At 50.0% G+C, this 16943-nt stretch overlaps 1 protein-coding gene and 1 pseudogene across 2 annotated transcripts in view; one reads left to right on the plus strand and one right to left on the minus strand.

The window, feature by feature from the left end:
• Oatp30B (Organic anion transporting polypeptide 30B) overlaps window positions 1–16943 on the minus strand; it is a 253853-nt gene that overhangs the window by 200135 nt on the left and 36775 nt on the right. The gene's annotated exons all lie outside the window — the stretch shown is intronic.
• LOC126523110 (U2 spliceosomal RNA) lies at window positions 14096–14265 on the plus strand (annotated as a pseudogene).

A 16943-nucleotide genomic window follows, 5' to 3' on the forward strand; every position in this document is an offset into this window, starting at 1 on the left:
AATCACCTCGATAGAAGAGGAGTCGAGCGAAGACTACGCACCGATACGAATCGCTTTACGGCCAGGGAGGGGGGGGGGGGATAGAGAAGGAGAGAGAATGCGATCGAGTGACCTGCAATGGCGAAAAGCGTGGAGAGATCCAAATCGAACGCGCGCGGTACTACATTCACGAAGGGCGGAATGCGCGGCATCCATTCCTTTTGAGTCTCGCGATTCGCGACCGCAAACGCCGTACGTGCGGCCTTGCCACTTCGCTCCAGTTCCATTATACGGGGTGTCCCAACTATCGCGCGCCAAGATTTCAAAGATATGCAAATGCCACGTAGCTCGACAGAACCAAGGGGTAATGTTGTCTGCCGTCGCTTGGAAATACACAGATTCCTTTTTTTTTTGTTTTTTGCATTCCGCCTAATTAGATAATTAGGCTTAAATAATTATTCAACCTCTCAACTGATTATAATTAGATGAAAAGTGTCAATGAGAAAATTGTAGAACAGCGTGAGAAACTCCTGACACAGCTTTCTGTTGCTCGATACGTGCTACATAAAAGTGTGTGTTTGTTTCGAGCGCGAAACAAGCCCGCGAATACACGCAAAACTGTCGCGCGACTGGCCGCTCGAGGCACTTTGCATGCATTCGGGGGCTTCTTTCACGCTGGGAGAAACACTTGCATGTAGAACATATCGAGCAACAGAAGGCTGTATCGGTAGTTTCTCATTTTGGGCTACAATTTCCTCACGGACGCTTTTCACCTGATTATAATATTTCAGATGTTCATTAATTAGTTCATACTAATTAGGTAATTACTCGGAATGGTTGTTGTAGCTTTGAAATACAATGCCTTCCTGAACGAGTCAAACGTGAGAATGGGGTGTATGAACCATCGAATTTCTTCTGAGAAGCCCGCGACGTCTCCACCGACAGCGTCTCAAAAACGCTCGCTGCCACGAAGAATGCAAGAACGTTCCCGTTACCACCGGTACCGATGCCACTGGCATCACTCGGACCGCGCAGTGGCACTACCGGTGCCGATACCACTGGAAACACATACACCCATACCACCAGGAGCACCGATAGCGCACGGTGGTGTACCCCCAACCACACTATGATACAACCGGTACCCATACTACTAGTACCACCAGTATCGATACAACCAGTACCACTGGTACCACCGGTACAGCATAGTTGTGCCACCGGCACCAATACCTCCGGTAAAAGGTCTTAGGGATAGGCGGTCATGTTTAGACTGCGCTATCTCCGGGACAAAACACACCCACCCTATACGGAAAAGTGGTGGTAACTCGACCGCTAAGCAAGTATATTGAAAAGAAAAGCAGAAGCTGGCGATTACACTACACATCTTCAACCGTGCCAATTACGACAGGGACAAGCAAAAGAACACGGGACAGCACGTCACCCGCCGTGGTGGCTCACAGTGATGGCTTTGGCATTGCTGCTAACCACGAGTCGCGGGATCGAATCCCGGCCGCAGCGGCCGCATTTCGGTGCATGGGGGTGAAATGTAAAAACGCTCGCGCACCGGGTGCACTTTAAACCTTCGCTTGTACAATTTAATATGTACTCCCCTACTACGGCACGTCCCATAATCAGATCGTGGTTCTGGCACGTGGAACCCTACAATATTTAAACACCTGTCCTGTGCTCTTTGAAGACGGATCGTTACCAACTTCCCCAATTTGTAATCCTAATAAGATCACAGTAAGATTTCTTTTCGCCATACTTGACGCTTCGATTCAAATCGCTGTTGAAACAGTGCCCGCGTGTTAATTTTTACCTTCTATACAAAGAAGTCACGCTATAGCGAACTTATTACGGTCTACATCCCACTATAATACAAAGTATGGGCGGAGAGCTCGGGAAAGCGTAGAAAAAGACAAGAAAAAAGATAAGAGAAAGAAGCACAGTCCACAAACTTCAAATGTGCAATTTCCTCGCGTGTCGACTCATATTCGTATTAGCAGTGATAGCACGCGCGCTGCAAGCCTATCGACGAAGCCGCCAAATATAGTACTCGCTCGTTTCTTAAACATCCCCTGCAACACAAATGACATCATGAGTGCATATAAATAAAATCATGAGTGTAAATAAGGGAAACGACCGCAGAAAAGAGCATGGAACCTAAAACAGCGCTGAAAGAAAATATACGTATAATAAAACGAAAGCGGCGTTCCGATCACTTATTATAGCGACCGCATCTCAAGATTACATCTCCAAGAAGATATGACACGAACGCCTGTACACTACATAAAGTCTAGTGTTTCGTTAGTGTTGTAAGCAGCGACGGGCACGCAACCGATAAAAGAAAAAAAGAAGAAAAAAAGTTTCGATCTTGGCAACGGGCGCGCGCGTTTATGCGTACGAGACACACGATCACTTCCCGCAATATTTCCCGCGCTGTTTCCTTTCCGAGCCTCTTGAGGCGGCAGCGATTCCGTCTCGTAGGAGGAAAAGAGCGAGAACCGTGGATCCGAAACGTCACCGCACGTAAGCTACATGTATACCGCAGGCGTTGGAACACCCTGCCGGTTACGCGTGCACACACGTAAGTATTTCCGACGCGCAGGAAAAAAAGAAATAAAATGAAAGAAGCGAAGCTACGGATTAGGAAACTCGGTTCTGTAACGCCCGTCACGTAAGACTGCCGTGAAGAGGAAACGACTGCCATCCGTGTAATCGGCGTCAATCTGCAAGGTGGGCCCCGGCCCCGCGGTGTTTTTTCTTCCTACAGAAGTTTCCGAGGCGGAAACGAGCCTTTCCCGCTTCATACGAAACCGGTAAAGCGGAAAAACCTCGCGCGTAATGCGGGTCCCCCGCGTGTGTCGTACACGCATGCGACATGCCGTAGTTTCTGTTCCTCGTGAACGCCGCAAGCGCGAGCGCATAGTTTCGATTTCCGCTAGCCCCCCCCCCCCCCCCCCCCCCCCCCTTTTTTTTTCGGGAGGTCCAGAAGGAGGATACATACTTCGTGAAACGCATATCCATTCCATCTAAAGGGGAGATGGCTCGCGTGGCATTTTCCTGCGATGAGCGAGCCCAGCGTAACACATTTCTGGTGGCTACTATTAGAGAGCTTTAGCACGCGGCGCAGGCTTCCAACCATTTGCGAATTTTGTGACGCAAACGTGAGCGGCCGGGTCGGTGCCGCCACCTGGTGGCGCAGAGCTCAACCGGACAAACACAGAACTATTAGAGAGTTTAGTTTGTCCGGTATTCCGGTGAAACGCAGGCGCAGCGTTGGAGCGTTGGGGCGGAGGCGTAAACGTGAGCGGTCTGCATGGTGCAGCCAACTGGTGGCGCAGTGCTCAAACAGACAGAAAACAGCTAATATTGCATTAACCGAGCGTTTTCTTCTTCGCTGCTGGTGTATATTTTCGGCACTGGCGTAATCGTGCTGCTGCCAAAAATTTACACCCGCTACCAAAGTAAAATACACTTCGTTACTGCAATATTAGCTGTTTCTGTCTGTCTGAGCACTGCGCCACCAGGTGGCTGCATCATGCAGACCGCTCTCGTTTACGCCTCTGCCCCCAAAGCCCCCTGCGTTTTACCGGAATGCCGGATAAGCTATACCTTTCTATTACTGAAGTAACCAATTTCAATCTACTTCGCTGCTGGCGTAAATTTTCGGCAGCGGCGTAAACGCGCGAACACGTCGCCCTTTCAACTTCTTTTTTTGTTCGACTGCTGTAACTCGAAAATGTGTATAAGTGACTGCGGTAAGACGAAGTGTCACCAGATGTCGTTACCGGCGTTGTTGCTTGCGTAAACCTACCCGGTAAGCCGGAAAACTGCGAAAGGCAAGAAGTTTGCGAACACGTTAAAATAGTGTTTTAGTTCCTTCGTCAACGCACAGAGACCACGCAAAACTAATGCTGCATTGACATGCCGCCGCATTCTGTTTAAATGCTGCAGGCTGCAAAGCGTACGTAGCGACATATATTCGTTAACGCGCACTGCTTTTACGATTTGCCTTCGACGATAACGCTGACGCGACACAAACATTTTCCAAACTCACTGTAGTTGCACAAAAAGTCACAAGATGTCGCTTCCAGCTTCACTATTTGCACAGAATGTAGGAAGAGCCCAAGAAAGTTGGCTACCAAGTACAGGGTATTTGAAAGTGCAAATAGACAACAAGGAGTTATCAGAAAGAAAGTTTGAGAAACAGAGACAGTGAATTCGATGCAAAGAATGGAAAGGACCACGGTGGTTTGAAAGAACGAGAAGAAATAAATTAGAAGGGAAAATCTGTACGACAACACGAAAGGAAGTGTCTAGCTATCTGAGTGTCGAACTCCTTTGCCTAAGGACTAAAACATAGCGGAGCAAATATTCGCAACTACATAGCAGTAAAACTCCGCGGACCACTCAGAACATCCCAATGGAAGGAATGCGAAGGGATTCACCCAGCGAGACCCGTAGGTGACGTACACCTTCCAGAAGCGGTTGGATTTAAAGTGGACGGAAGCATCAACCAGTCAGCAGTCGAGATAAGCAAGATACGTTTGGAGTATTGGTGAAAAAAGAAAAGCAGGGAGGAGACTGATACGATAGGATCCGTTACAGGCATAGGTAGCGGTGTAAGTCAGATGTTGGAGCTTTGAGGAAGAGAAAAGAAAGATTATAATATATATATATATATATATATATATATATATATATATCGTGGGCATTTATTGAGCACTTCATCATCTGTACATTATCATCATCATACGTGTGCTCCTCTTCTTCATCGTGGGGGTATAGTCGCATCATCATAGTGGACTGGGCCGAGGGTCCTCAATAAAGGTAGGCCCTTAACTGTGACGTCACAATATACACAAAAATACTACAATGAAAAGCATGTACAGCATACCTTAGTAACTCAAGCAAGCTGGGTGACTATTTGTCACCGCCCGTTTCAAAGGGGATGCCCATAAACCGCCAGGATCATCACCTCGCAGTCCATGCATGGCCCCAGCAACCGGCAATAATCCGTTAAGGGAAAGTAATTTGTAGGCAAGCTAAGGTTCTCTACTGTAAAGGACTTTTTTATTGGGTTTTACGTGCCAAAAGCACTTTCTGATTATGAGGCACGCCGTAGTGGAGGACTCCGGAAATTTCGACCACCTGGGGTTCTTTAACGTGCACCTAAATCTAAGTACACGGGTGTTTTCGCATTTCGCCCCCATCGAAATGCGGCCGCCGTGGCCGGGATTCGATCCCGCGACCTCGTGCTCAGCAGCCTAACACCATAGCCACTGAGCAACCACGGCGGGTTACTGTAAAGGACAGTCATTCATGTCAGCTGCGCGACTTTCGCTCCAGAAGAAAATGTACCCGGTGTCCCAACTAACGGGAACAAGTAGAACGAAAAAAAAAAAAGCGATAGCATGCGGATGAAACCAACTCTGCCCTACACATGACTCTCGCAGTGGCCAACATATTCACAGCGACATAAATTTGGCGCCGATATCATATTGCAGAAAAGAAATTGCAACGCCCACCAGAAATATTGAGGGGCCCTTCACCCACAAGGCCTCGTCGGAAATTTCGATCATAGACTTAAAATTTGTAAAGCTCTGTCGAGGAACAGTCTTTTCGCAAGCATTTTTAAAGTGTTCCGTAGCCGCATATTTATACAAGCAAATGAAATAGCAGCTGGCGCGGCTACTCTTCCCCCTGCATACGCTTTCACACTCTTCAAATGTGGCGTCGTCGTATATGCTCGCCGCCCGAGAGGCCACTTAGGAGAAGAGCGCGTGGACTCTTGTTGCGATTTCCAGCTGTTCTCGCGGCTTACATCGATTTCAGTACTTTGCAGACACGATCGTTACCGCGTAATTCACGCACCACGATTATATGATTGGGAATGCAAAAAAAAAAAAAAAAAAACGAAACGAAAACAGATCACGAAAGTGCGGCCGAAGCACCGACGTTTTGCAGTTATAGAAGGATAACCCAACACACACACACACACACACACACACACACACACACACACACCGCGTGGTATCACCGCTGTAGTGCAGGTAGTGCGCACAAGAAACGAACGGCGCAGCGTTGGGTGAGCCCTCACAGCAGCGGGCCGTGGAGGCGTTCGGCGCCATCGATGACTGCTGCAGTCGTCGCTGCCTGCAGTTAAGAGCCGGGCTCATCGCGCACGGCCGGAAAACACTCATCTTGGGCGACGGCCGGCGGAGCCAATTTCCGCTTCGCCAGGAGGGAAAGAAAGAAAGAAATAGAGAGAGAGGAAAAAGAAAGAAAGAGAAAGAAAGGAAAGAGAGAAAGAGAAAAGGAAAGAAAGAAAGAAAGAAGGAAAGAAAGGAAGAAAGAAAGTGGGCCGAAACGACGGACGCGCTGTGGCCGCGAGAGCCCCTGGGGTACCCCTATCGCGGGTTCCCGACGAACGGCCCTGGGCTCGAGTAGCATATAGTCTGTCCATTGCCGCCTTCACTCTCGCCTACAAGTGGACACAAGATCGCGTGCGAGAGGTCGGCTGGCCGGCGGTGCGGAAACGCGCAGAATGATCGCCCGCGAGCCGAGATTTAGGCGTACACGCCGTACAGGCTATCAAAAGGGAAAAAAAAGATAAAAAAGAAACATCAGCTGTAACGAATAATCCCAAGTCACAGAAGAGCCCCGCATTAACTAGTGATACACCCACACGGGAACGCGATTTACTCCGTTGATTAGAAACCAGCACTTATCAACTCTGAGAGACTCGCCTGTAACAAGCTTGCTTTGTGCGCTATGATACCACATAAGAATAAAAAAAAACTTTCTTCCATAAAACCATAACGAAAAGTAAGGTCGAAGAGGGAGTTTTGGTTTTATTTTCTTCGGAAATAACAAATACCCGCTCCTACACTATTTTATATATTATTGCGATATTACTGCGCTTTATTTATTATTGCGAAAAAACACAGTGGCGGCTATCGCCGTCGCCGTGTCGTTCCGGATAAATTCCAAGTGCACTAAGGTCCTATCGCGTCTCGCGCCCTGTAAGCTGTGGGTGCGAAGAAAAGCATACGAGCTATAAAGTAAGCCGACAAGGATGGCGGCTTGATTCGCGGCGTCCTGCCGCACGCCCACCGTTGGGGGTCACGTGATCAAGCATGCGATAAGGGGGTGGAGGCGAGCGGCGCGTCTCTTCCTCTTGCCCGGCCGCGGCTGCGTATGGTTGTCCGCGCGGCCGAGAGCATACGCTTTCCAAGCGCCGTATACTGGAGATAATCTGCGGCGGGCGCAAAGGTTAAGGCCGAGCCGAGATGGCTGGTGGATTGATGCGCGCTGTGAATTCCGCGCTGCGGAGACCCTGTGAAGCAAGAGCAAGCACGAAGCTTTCCCTTCCCGCTGTCGGCACTCTTGATCACTCCAGCATTGTGACAGCGAGTTTTCGGGGCCACCGAGCGTATGTTTGCCTGTGCGAGTGTGACACCGTGCTCGTTATATAAATAGTAAGCGAATGTTTACTGCGATTTACACGGCCGACGAAACTATAGGAACCTTACTTCGTGCAGTTGTCTAATACTACGCTATCGCGATAAGTGATTCGCCCATCGGGCAGAGCTGCAATTTTTGTTTTATTTATTTACGAGCGTAGTGGCTTCGGTGTTGCACCACTAAGCCCGAGGGTGCGGGATCAAATCCCGGCCGCGACTGCCGCATTTCGATGGGGATGGGGGGGGGGGGGGGGAGGTGTGCAAGAACACCCGTGTACTGTGCATTGCGTGGTGCACGTTAAATTAACCCAGATGGTCAAAATTAATCCGGAGTCCCCATCTACGGCGTGCCTCACAATCACCTCGTGGTTTTGGCACGTAAACGCCGAGAATTTCATTGAATTTCTTTATTTATTTCCATTGTACAACGGCGACCGCAGACCGATTTAAATATCTACGCACATATGCTGACCCGCTGTCACCCCCCCACTGTCAAAGTTAAGGTATGTCAGTTACTTGAAATAGTTTGTTTCTGATTTACCTGCTCATGTAAGTAAGCGTCCCCCCTCCCTCCATCCGTTATTGTTTTCTTTTTTTCTCCTAGCGGATTAAAGATCGAAGAGCTATAAATTTCGGATTGTTTAGAAATTAGAGAATATTCAATACTCGATTGGATCGTTTTTCTCGCAGATTCCTGGTCGGTTCGATTGGATTCGGAAAATTCCCCATTCGAACATCTCTACTTAACATATATACTTTATTCGAGGACATCGTTAGCTTTGAGGTTTTCCAAAAGAAAAAGGCCGAAGCGTTTTACAAAGTTGGAAGCTATTGCGCACAGACAGAAAGCGATACAGCAACCGATTATGTCAATTTTATTTTATTCTTTTTAAGTATAATTAGGCGATTATCCCCTGCAGCTCTTGGCCTCCATGATCCGTGGCCTCTAAACTTCCAAATGTGTTTTTTTTTCTTCTTTTGCTAAAAACTACTAAATGCGCAAAGCCTGACAAACCTGTCAGCCCCCTTGACTACAAGTTAAGCACCAGTCATACAGCGTTCATAAGAGCACTCAAATCAATATATAGGTATAACTAGTACATATACGTAAACTTGAAATTATATAGTTTCAGTTTAGGTATAGAACGAAGTTTTCATGCATAATTAATACTTTTCAACACGAAATGTAAAGAGAATCATTTTTTAAACAGATAAAAGAACTAGCATATTTTCTCAGCTTCGTACAGCTACTGGTCTAAGATAAAGCATCAAGCATTGCCTCAAAATAAATGTAAGGCATGTACAAAGGCCATACACGAATGTGTCAAAAAAGGAAGGTTTTGGTGGAAAATTTGTGCAAATGCAACGGGCATGCTGGAGTCCATGTGAAGCGAAGCATTGCCTCCGTGATCCGGCGGGGCGCTGCGCCCAATCTCGGAGGCCGTGATCGAAGCTTTGCACTAATTGCATAGGTGGGCGCGGCGCTGCGAAACGCGAGATCGATAACCGGTCTCGTCGGCCGTATTTCGACGGCGGCGAAATGCGAAAATTCCTGTGCACACATATTTAGGTGCACGTTAAAGAACCCCAGGTGTCCAAAACTTATCCACTAATACTTGCCTCATAATCATATCGTGGTTCTGGCACGTGATAGCTAATAATTTAACTAACGCTTCGCACAATGTTTGGGCATAAATTTATCGATGTTCGCGCTTACGTTGGCGCTTGCGAAAGGAGAGCACGAGCTGGTCTTCTCACTGATGAAGCGTTGTGCAGACTGGCGCACAGTCTATCGCACCCACTAGGCACGCTTCTTAAGTCGTTCTCCACAAACTGCTCATCAAGTAGACTTTGGCTGACGTGAAGCACTGAACCCTACTCATTCCTGTTGTTTCAAATCTATCTGCGCAACTGCACCGCCTCGAAAATGGATTCTTCATACAACTTTAAGAACACATTCAGCATATGGTACGGCGGGTATACAAGAGAGAGAGAAAGAGGGAGAGAGCAAGGATGTATTGAAAGTCAAGGAGGTTAACCAGAGGTAGTTCTGGTTGGTTACCTTGCACAGGGCGAAAAGTCTACCGGGATAAAGAGAGAGAGAGACGGCATAATGGGAGACAAAGGGAGAGCAGCACAAAGTAAACCACCCACACTGTACAGCGGTAGCAAGCGGCGTTCTTAAAAGTTCATCGTAATGTAAGCCAGTAGACCTCACAAAAATGAATAGCGAAAATATAGCCTCCTGCACGGTGTTCATTTGAGAGCATTGGCATAGTTGCTTTTTGTCCTGATAATGGACGAATGTCCAGTCTATCTGGCGCTGCAGTGGACCCATCACTTGCCTCTCGGACTGCAGCGAGGACAGAAAGATAAAGGGTGCACAAAAACATTATACGTAAAGTACAAGGCTGCGCTTACGCCAATGGTAAACAAACGAGCGAGAACGAAACTAGTAAGGCTGTTCGAATATGCAAAATTTTCGAATAACGTATCGGATAGTGTTCTATCCGATTCGGTCTTCGAATCGAAAAGCCTTTATTTGTAAATTCAAAGAGTTTTTGAACATTTCAAAACCTGAACTGCACGCTAGCACAAAATTGAAACAAATGTACGACAAACTTCATCTCCGCGACCATAAAACATTACAACTTATGTAGCGGAGCAGCCAACGTCGGTCATGGAGCCAGACCTTAGCGGATATACAGCAACCAATCGCATGCACTTTACAAAGAGTGCAGTGTATGCAAAATAACCGCTTATTTGTTCCTAATGTTTCAGCCGTGTCTTTATCAAACAACGCTTCATCACGCGCAAAACTCGCTAACGTTCCGAGTGCTACAGGATGTGAACTCAGTTTCATAATAATTGTGAAAACAGCGGTGAATTATTCGAAAACTCTTCGAAAAGCATTCGATTCCATGCCGTTCAATTCGTATTCGATTGGGTTTCAAAATTTAGAACCGCGCACCCCTAGAAACCACTAACGTTCCCAACTTGCTCCTCCCCTCTCGATCCGCCGACAAATGCGCTAAATCAAGCTCTGGCTAGTCGGTAATCCATGGTGAGACCACGTGCGCATGCGCTACTACGGACAAAGGACGGAAAGCAACGACGGAGACAAACGCTGGCTTCCAAACGAACTTTTTATTATCGAAAGCATACGCATATAATCCTACCACATATGACCACGAGCTAAAAAGCTGCCGACGCAGGATGCCAAAAAAAGATTTCAAACGTATTTTCTTTTGGCAACATGCATCGGCAGTTCCAGGTTGCGATCCCGTGTTACATATACGTGCGCTCGATAGAAAAATATCTGCCTTTCATTAAAGCGCTCTCTCTCGCTCTCTCTCTCTCGTTAGATAGTAAAGTTCAGTATGAAGTCGCAACTCGTCTCCGCCGTTCCTTTCTGTCATTTGTCCATAGCTGCGCTGCGCACGTCATCACGATAAATCCGCCCCTGACCCGAACCAGTTATATAGCTCCAACTTCGTAAGAACTCGTCTCGCGTTATACTGACTCAGTATTTCTCTTTGGCGGCCCTATAGCCCCCTCCACCCAGCCCCCCCCTTCTCACAAAACCAATAGCACTGCGCTCTAGCCCAGGGACAAATGCGGGACCCAGCATCGCCGCAGTACCGTATACAGAACACCGAAAAGAAGAATCAAACAGCGCTAGCCGACACACCACGCGTGGCCTTCGCTCGGCGCCTCTCCTCTCGTCGCTTCTCTGCTGGGGCCACATCTCGGCGCGCAAACGAAGTGACGCCAAGTGGACGCGCAGCGCAAACATTGCGATACCCTCGGGGCTACGGCGGTCAGCGGAAAGAAAAACAAGCCGCGGCCTATCGCTGCCGGACCGCCATCGCCTCCGCCCCTCCAACACCAACTGTCCGAGAAAAGCTACTGCGATCACCAAAAACGAGAAAGCGCGAGTCGAGGTCACCGCGAAACTTGTTTATTTTCTCTCCAGGTCGTTTTAAACGTTCCTATATAACGCGCCGCTGAGAAAGAGCGGGAGGCGGTTTCCGGGCGACCGAGCAGCGAAGAGGTTTCGGATGAAAAAGAAGCGAGGGGAAGCGAGGTGCCTGTCCTGAGTGGAGAGTGCGCGCGCGCGCACACACACACACACACACACACACACACACACACACACACTAAAACACAATTTCCTGTATCTATAGCTCTCCATCCGTCACCTTCGTTTTATTGCATCCTTATAACACATTTCGATTTCGCTGCCATTCGCATTCGTGTGTCAACATGTTGTTATACTGAAGCATGGACCAGCTTGCTGTCATTAATTTCTTTTTTTAAGTATCAGGTGCTTGAGTTTCCTGGGATCTTGTGCTTTCTAGCTCCTTTTAATTTTGTCAGCAAGCTTCATGATTGAGTTTAGCATCTAATTAGGTAAGACAAAATGTCCTATACATACATATATGCACAACAAGCAAGTACGCACAGACTGACTTGCCCGTGTTGTGAGCTCCGCTGAATCGTGCGGATGGAGTATCACGATACACTGAACGAACGGTAAACATAGGGCGGCAACTACGTGGGGCGCGCTTGCCTCTTACCAGAGCGGTACCTGTCGCCGCGCCTATTTCACGCCTCGCTTTAACTGCGGCTGAGTAAATACACGTACACGAACAGATACACGCGTTGGCAGCGAGTTGCTGCGCAAAAACAGACACATGGCTGCAGAGTTATGTTATACAACTACAGGTTAGCCTCATTCAACCATGTTCACAAAGAGCATACTGCGCGGCAATGAAGCAGACGCGGCGGTGACCGCGCCCATCAGACGTCGAACATACGGCCCATGTGGTTAGAGCTGAATGTGTTTAACACGAATACGCGTGTCACCTTTCACGTAAGGAAAACAAATTCGTGGGCCCGCAACATTCATATGGGGACGGATTACCAGCGAAGCTGTTAAGGCTGCATACATGGACTGTATAGATTATTAAATGACATATTTTTTTTAAATACGGCACCACACTACGCCGACACAACCACCACCGCAGTGACCGCACCTCCCGTACATATGCCGCAACCGCTGCTACAGCCGCGCCGGCACCTCCGACGCCCGTGACGTCACAACCACAGAAGCCCAGGCAACGTTGTTTCGATCGACGTGCAGGGGTGGCGATTTTCGAAAAAGCGACCTTCCAACCCTCCCGGCCCGCTGCAACGACTCGCTTTGTAAAGACAACAATGCGCCTCCTCGACAGCCCAACGGCGCCGGCATGTCTAGCCACGTTCGGCGGACCGAGTATTGTTAGTTGTTTCGTTGTCGCCTTCACGGTTTGCTTGGAGCAAGAAAACTCCTGGAAAAGGGTGTTCTGCGGTGCTTTCTCACGGGCCCCAGAAGTCGTCACAGTCAATGGACAGACTCGGCGGCTAGCTGCGGGGTCAGCTCTGGGAGCAAGAGGCGCCTGCTTGGGTCAAGCGTATCAGTCAAGCGGTCAAGCGTCAAGAACCCTCTCACCTCGGTGTGTTCAGTGAAACCGTAGTGCGGAAATGTGTCAACCCTCCCCTTCAAAGGCGGGTCAACTACGACTTTGGACGCACCAATTGGACGTAGGTTGAGCGGCCGTTTTCCTTCACCTAGGGATCTAGGGAGGACAGAGGGTTTTTAAGCAGCCGTTTTCAGCTGCTCGGAGTGTCGGAGTTGTCGGACGATCACGCCGCTGCCACCAGTTGTAAGGGCTGTAGGTCGTCGGGAGGAACTTCGAAGGAACTAGGCGTACAGGGGATTTACTTACAGACATTTACATTAGAACAACAGATACATTCGACAGTCTAGCGTGGCTCCCAAATGGAGCACGCAAGACGAAGCATACAGCATGCGAGCACGAAGCTCCAAACACACTGCTTGTCGAGCATGAGCACACAGCTCACGAGCACGATCACAGAGCACGCACTAGCAGCGACAAACAGCTGCTTATAAACACCCCGTGCTCCCTAGATCCCTAGGTGAGGGAAAAACGTTCGACCAGTCATCTTAGCCGAGCCGCCTTTGCGCGGCGGGTTCACACACACTTCCGCACTGGTTTCACTGCCCCCATCGAGGTGAGACGGTCTTCGCAGAACTCGGGTCTGGAAAGGTGCGTGGCACGGTGCCGCCAAATAAGTTCCCTCGGGAACTGCCCCGCTCACGGCAGACCAGATCGGCGGTGGCGTGTTCAGTAACAAAGCCTGGTTCGTCGAACTCATCTCGGCAATCCGACGACGAAGAGTCGCGGACGCGGCGTATTGTCCTCTGCACACAGTAGACTTAGTGGCGCCGTTTGGCTAGAGAATGACGGTGGCTTTCCAGAAAATGCCAACCCTGCTGCTGCAGCTGGCTGAGAAACTTTGCATGTCCGCATCTCAGCAGGCCATTCCTAACAGGGGTGCTTCTTTTTCAGCCTTGCTAGACTGATGAAATATATCTCCTGTCTTCATGTAGATATTGTAAATAAATCCCGTATTCCTCGTTATCCCTGAGAACAAGTCCCTCCCTTCAACAACGTCCGTAGCGTAGATGAGTCAGACGACGGCATGGGCCAGCTACAGCTTATTTCATGCCCGACCCCAATACTTACAACGTACACAGGATTTAGAACAAATGAAGCAAATGAACGCAAACTCGCTACACTAATAGTACTTATATATATATAGTGTTTCTCTTACAACGTAGAATTTATGTAGTTCTATTTGGACCCAACATATCAAACTTATTTTTGGATATTGGCGGAGTGCTCGAAGCCTGCTTCACCTACGCCGCGGGTCGGCCTGGTATTGCACTATCTCCGGAATCGGCACACACATCCCTGTCGCCTATACGGAGGTAAGCCGGCCAGGGTAGCCCCGCCCCCTGGGAACGCATTCGGGGGATGCATAAGGGGCTTGAAGTAAACAGCTTCGCTAAAGAAACAGAAGACAAAAAAAAAAAAGCTTGCGCGGATAACGTGCAGTAACAGGCTTCACCCCCTTCCCCCTTCCCCATTTATCACGGTGAACGCGTGCATAATCGAAACACCCTCCTTTGATCAAAACTAATTCTCAGACGGCGGAAAGCGCAATCTCTGCATGAAAGTGTGCAAGTTGAACAGCGTTCCGAGAATCGCGGCGCACGCATTTCCGTCAAGTAAATCTGCGCGCTACGACAGACGCACCGCACCGAGATTGCCGTCCCGTTCGACGGTATGTGGAACGCGAAGGCCCCTCTGACAGCCGTCACAACACTTTGGATGGAACCGGGCGAGGTGATGGTGGCGGGGCTCAAATCAGCGCGGCCCGAAGACATTTCCAAATCGGTCGGCCCCCCGTCACCGAGTAAATTGATCGATCGCGAAGAAATGACCCGCAGCACGCCGCCTGTGGCAGTCCGACGCGGAAATGCCCCGGACCACGGCAGGCAGGCACGCCCTCCCGATAGACAGAAAACTCTCCCGCATTCGCGCACAACACGCCTCCTCTCCGCCACTACACACTCGGACATCTGATTAGTTCCCTGCAGTGATGCGAAGCCAACCATGGTATTGGGTTTGCTAAGCAGGAGGAGGCGGGATCGAATCCCGGCCACGGCGGCCGCATTTCGATGGGGCGAAATGCGAAAACACCCGTGTACTTAGGTTTTGGTGCACGTTAAAGAACCCCAGGTGGTCCAAATTTCCAGGGTCCTCCACTACGGCGTGCCTCATAATCACAAAGTGGCTTTGGCACGTAAACGCCTCCCCCCCCCCCCCCTTTTTTTTTTCCTTTAATGCGAGCCAAGCTGGTCAGGCAGGTCGAGTATGTCGGAAGTCAGGGCGCACTACTTCCAAGTTGGCTGGGTCGCTGTGGGACCATCGCTTTTCGATACCTCTTCCGTTTCCATCTTGTTCTTTCGGGAAGCTTACATTCCTACGTCTGCAGGAGACGAACAACCTGTACTGGCTACAAGCAGAGGCGCATTTGTAGGTAAGGCTGTAAGAACTTACCCGTTCCCAATGCACTGTGATACGCAGAAAATAAATGTATGCGGGGTGTTGGCGGGGGAGGGGCGCGGGAGAGGTGGTATAAATCAAGAGGGGCGAGTGTAAGAGTGACGTGTGGCGATACGGCGAGTTAAACAAGCTGGCCCGTGGATACGCATTGTGGAAAGACGACAAATATCGAAGACAGAGCCAAATATGCGTACAGCGCAGTACAATGTTAACGGGAACACTAGCCTGCAGGCGGCTTCTCGATTTGCTGGCAGTTTGGCAGCGAATTGCCGGGTGAATGTGAACGCGCTGCGCAATTGTGTACAGAAAGGTGTCAGCGCCTCCGATAGCAAGGCATCCGTTGCAAAACCGGGCGATTGTATGTTTGCCACACGTTCACACGTTCTCTACGTACAAGTGCGTCATATAAAATTGGACCGCAATGTACCAAGGCGTGTCCTCCGGTATCGTGGCCGTAGCTCTCGCCTGACGGCGAGGGACGCGATAGCGACACAATCGCAGCGGCGATGACTAACCACAGACTAACCACAGACTAACCACAGATGCGTAAGACAAGCTTCGTGTATACACCAGGAGCGCTGATTTCGACCTTTCATGAGAAATGTATACACCTCCCCCCCCCCCACGCCTACACAAACACACACACTTGGTATTATTTCGCCGTTCAGGAATACAAGTTCGCCCCAAGCGGCAACTGGCAAGCTTTCGCTCGAGCACCCGCACTTTTTGATGCGCTGCACGGAACTCATTAACGCGCTGGTGGCGTGTGAAGCAGTCTAAATCCAACCTGCTCCGAAAAGCGGCCGGGGAGGGGACTGTCTTCGCGCCCAAACGACACAGCCTGCCATCGCCGTCAAGAGAAAAGCGCGAATGGCCTCGTACAGTTAGTTGCTGCCTCGCAGTGAGGACAACGACGCTTGCCAGCCCCGCAAACGGGCACTTCAGGCAAGCGAGAAAAGAACGCGTTTCTAAATTCGCGACGACGAGCGACGGGAAAGCTACCCGCTCGACGGCCTGTGGCGGCGGCGGCGGCGGCGAAAGGCCGCGCTTCCGTCACGCAGGACGTCGAACGCGCACGGCTGTGCGGCAGGCATCGCGCGCGGATGGATGGACGTTATGAGCGTCCCCTTTGGAACGGGGCGGTGAGTTGCGCCACCAAGCTCTATAAAGCACCTTCGCGCCCTCTGGCGGACACGAGAAACAGCAAAAGTGGAATGCCCTTTGCCGCCAGAGCGTCCGCGCCTGAATAACGCAACTCTTTCGCTCGCTCCGCATGCCGCGTATGCCTGGACACCGGCCGTCGTGATTGGGGTCGCATGCCCTCCACACTTCGCGCTGCGGGGACGCCCGACGTTATAGGTGCAGCGCGGTCGGTGGCTGCAGGAGTGACAACGATGGCGAATTGACCACGAAGTCGCCTCGCTGGAGTCGATCACGCAGCTGACGAGTTTCGGCGAAGAAAGAGCCGCCGACTCGGCGTATTTTTGTCTGATGCGAGGCCCCGCGAAGCATTTGCAGA

Source organism: Dermacentor andersoni, chromosome 6, assembly GCF_023375885.2.
Source record: "Dermacentor andersoni chromosome 6, qqDerAnde1_hic_scaffold, whole genome shotgun sequence".
NCBI lineage: Eukaryota > Metazoa > Arthropoda > Arachnida > Ixodida > Ixodidae > Dermacentor > Dermacentor andersoni.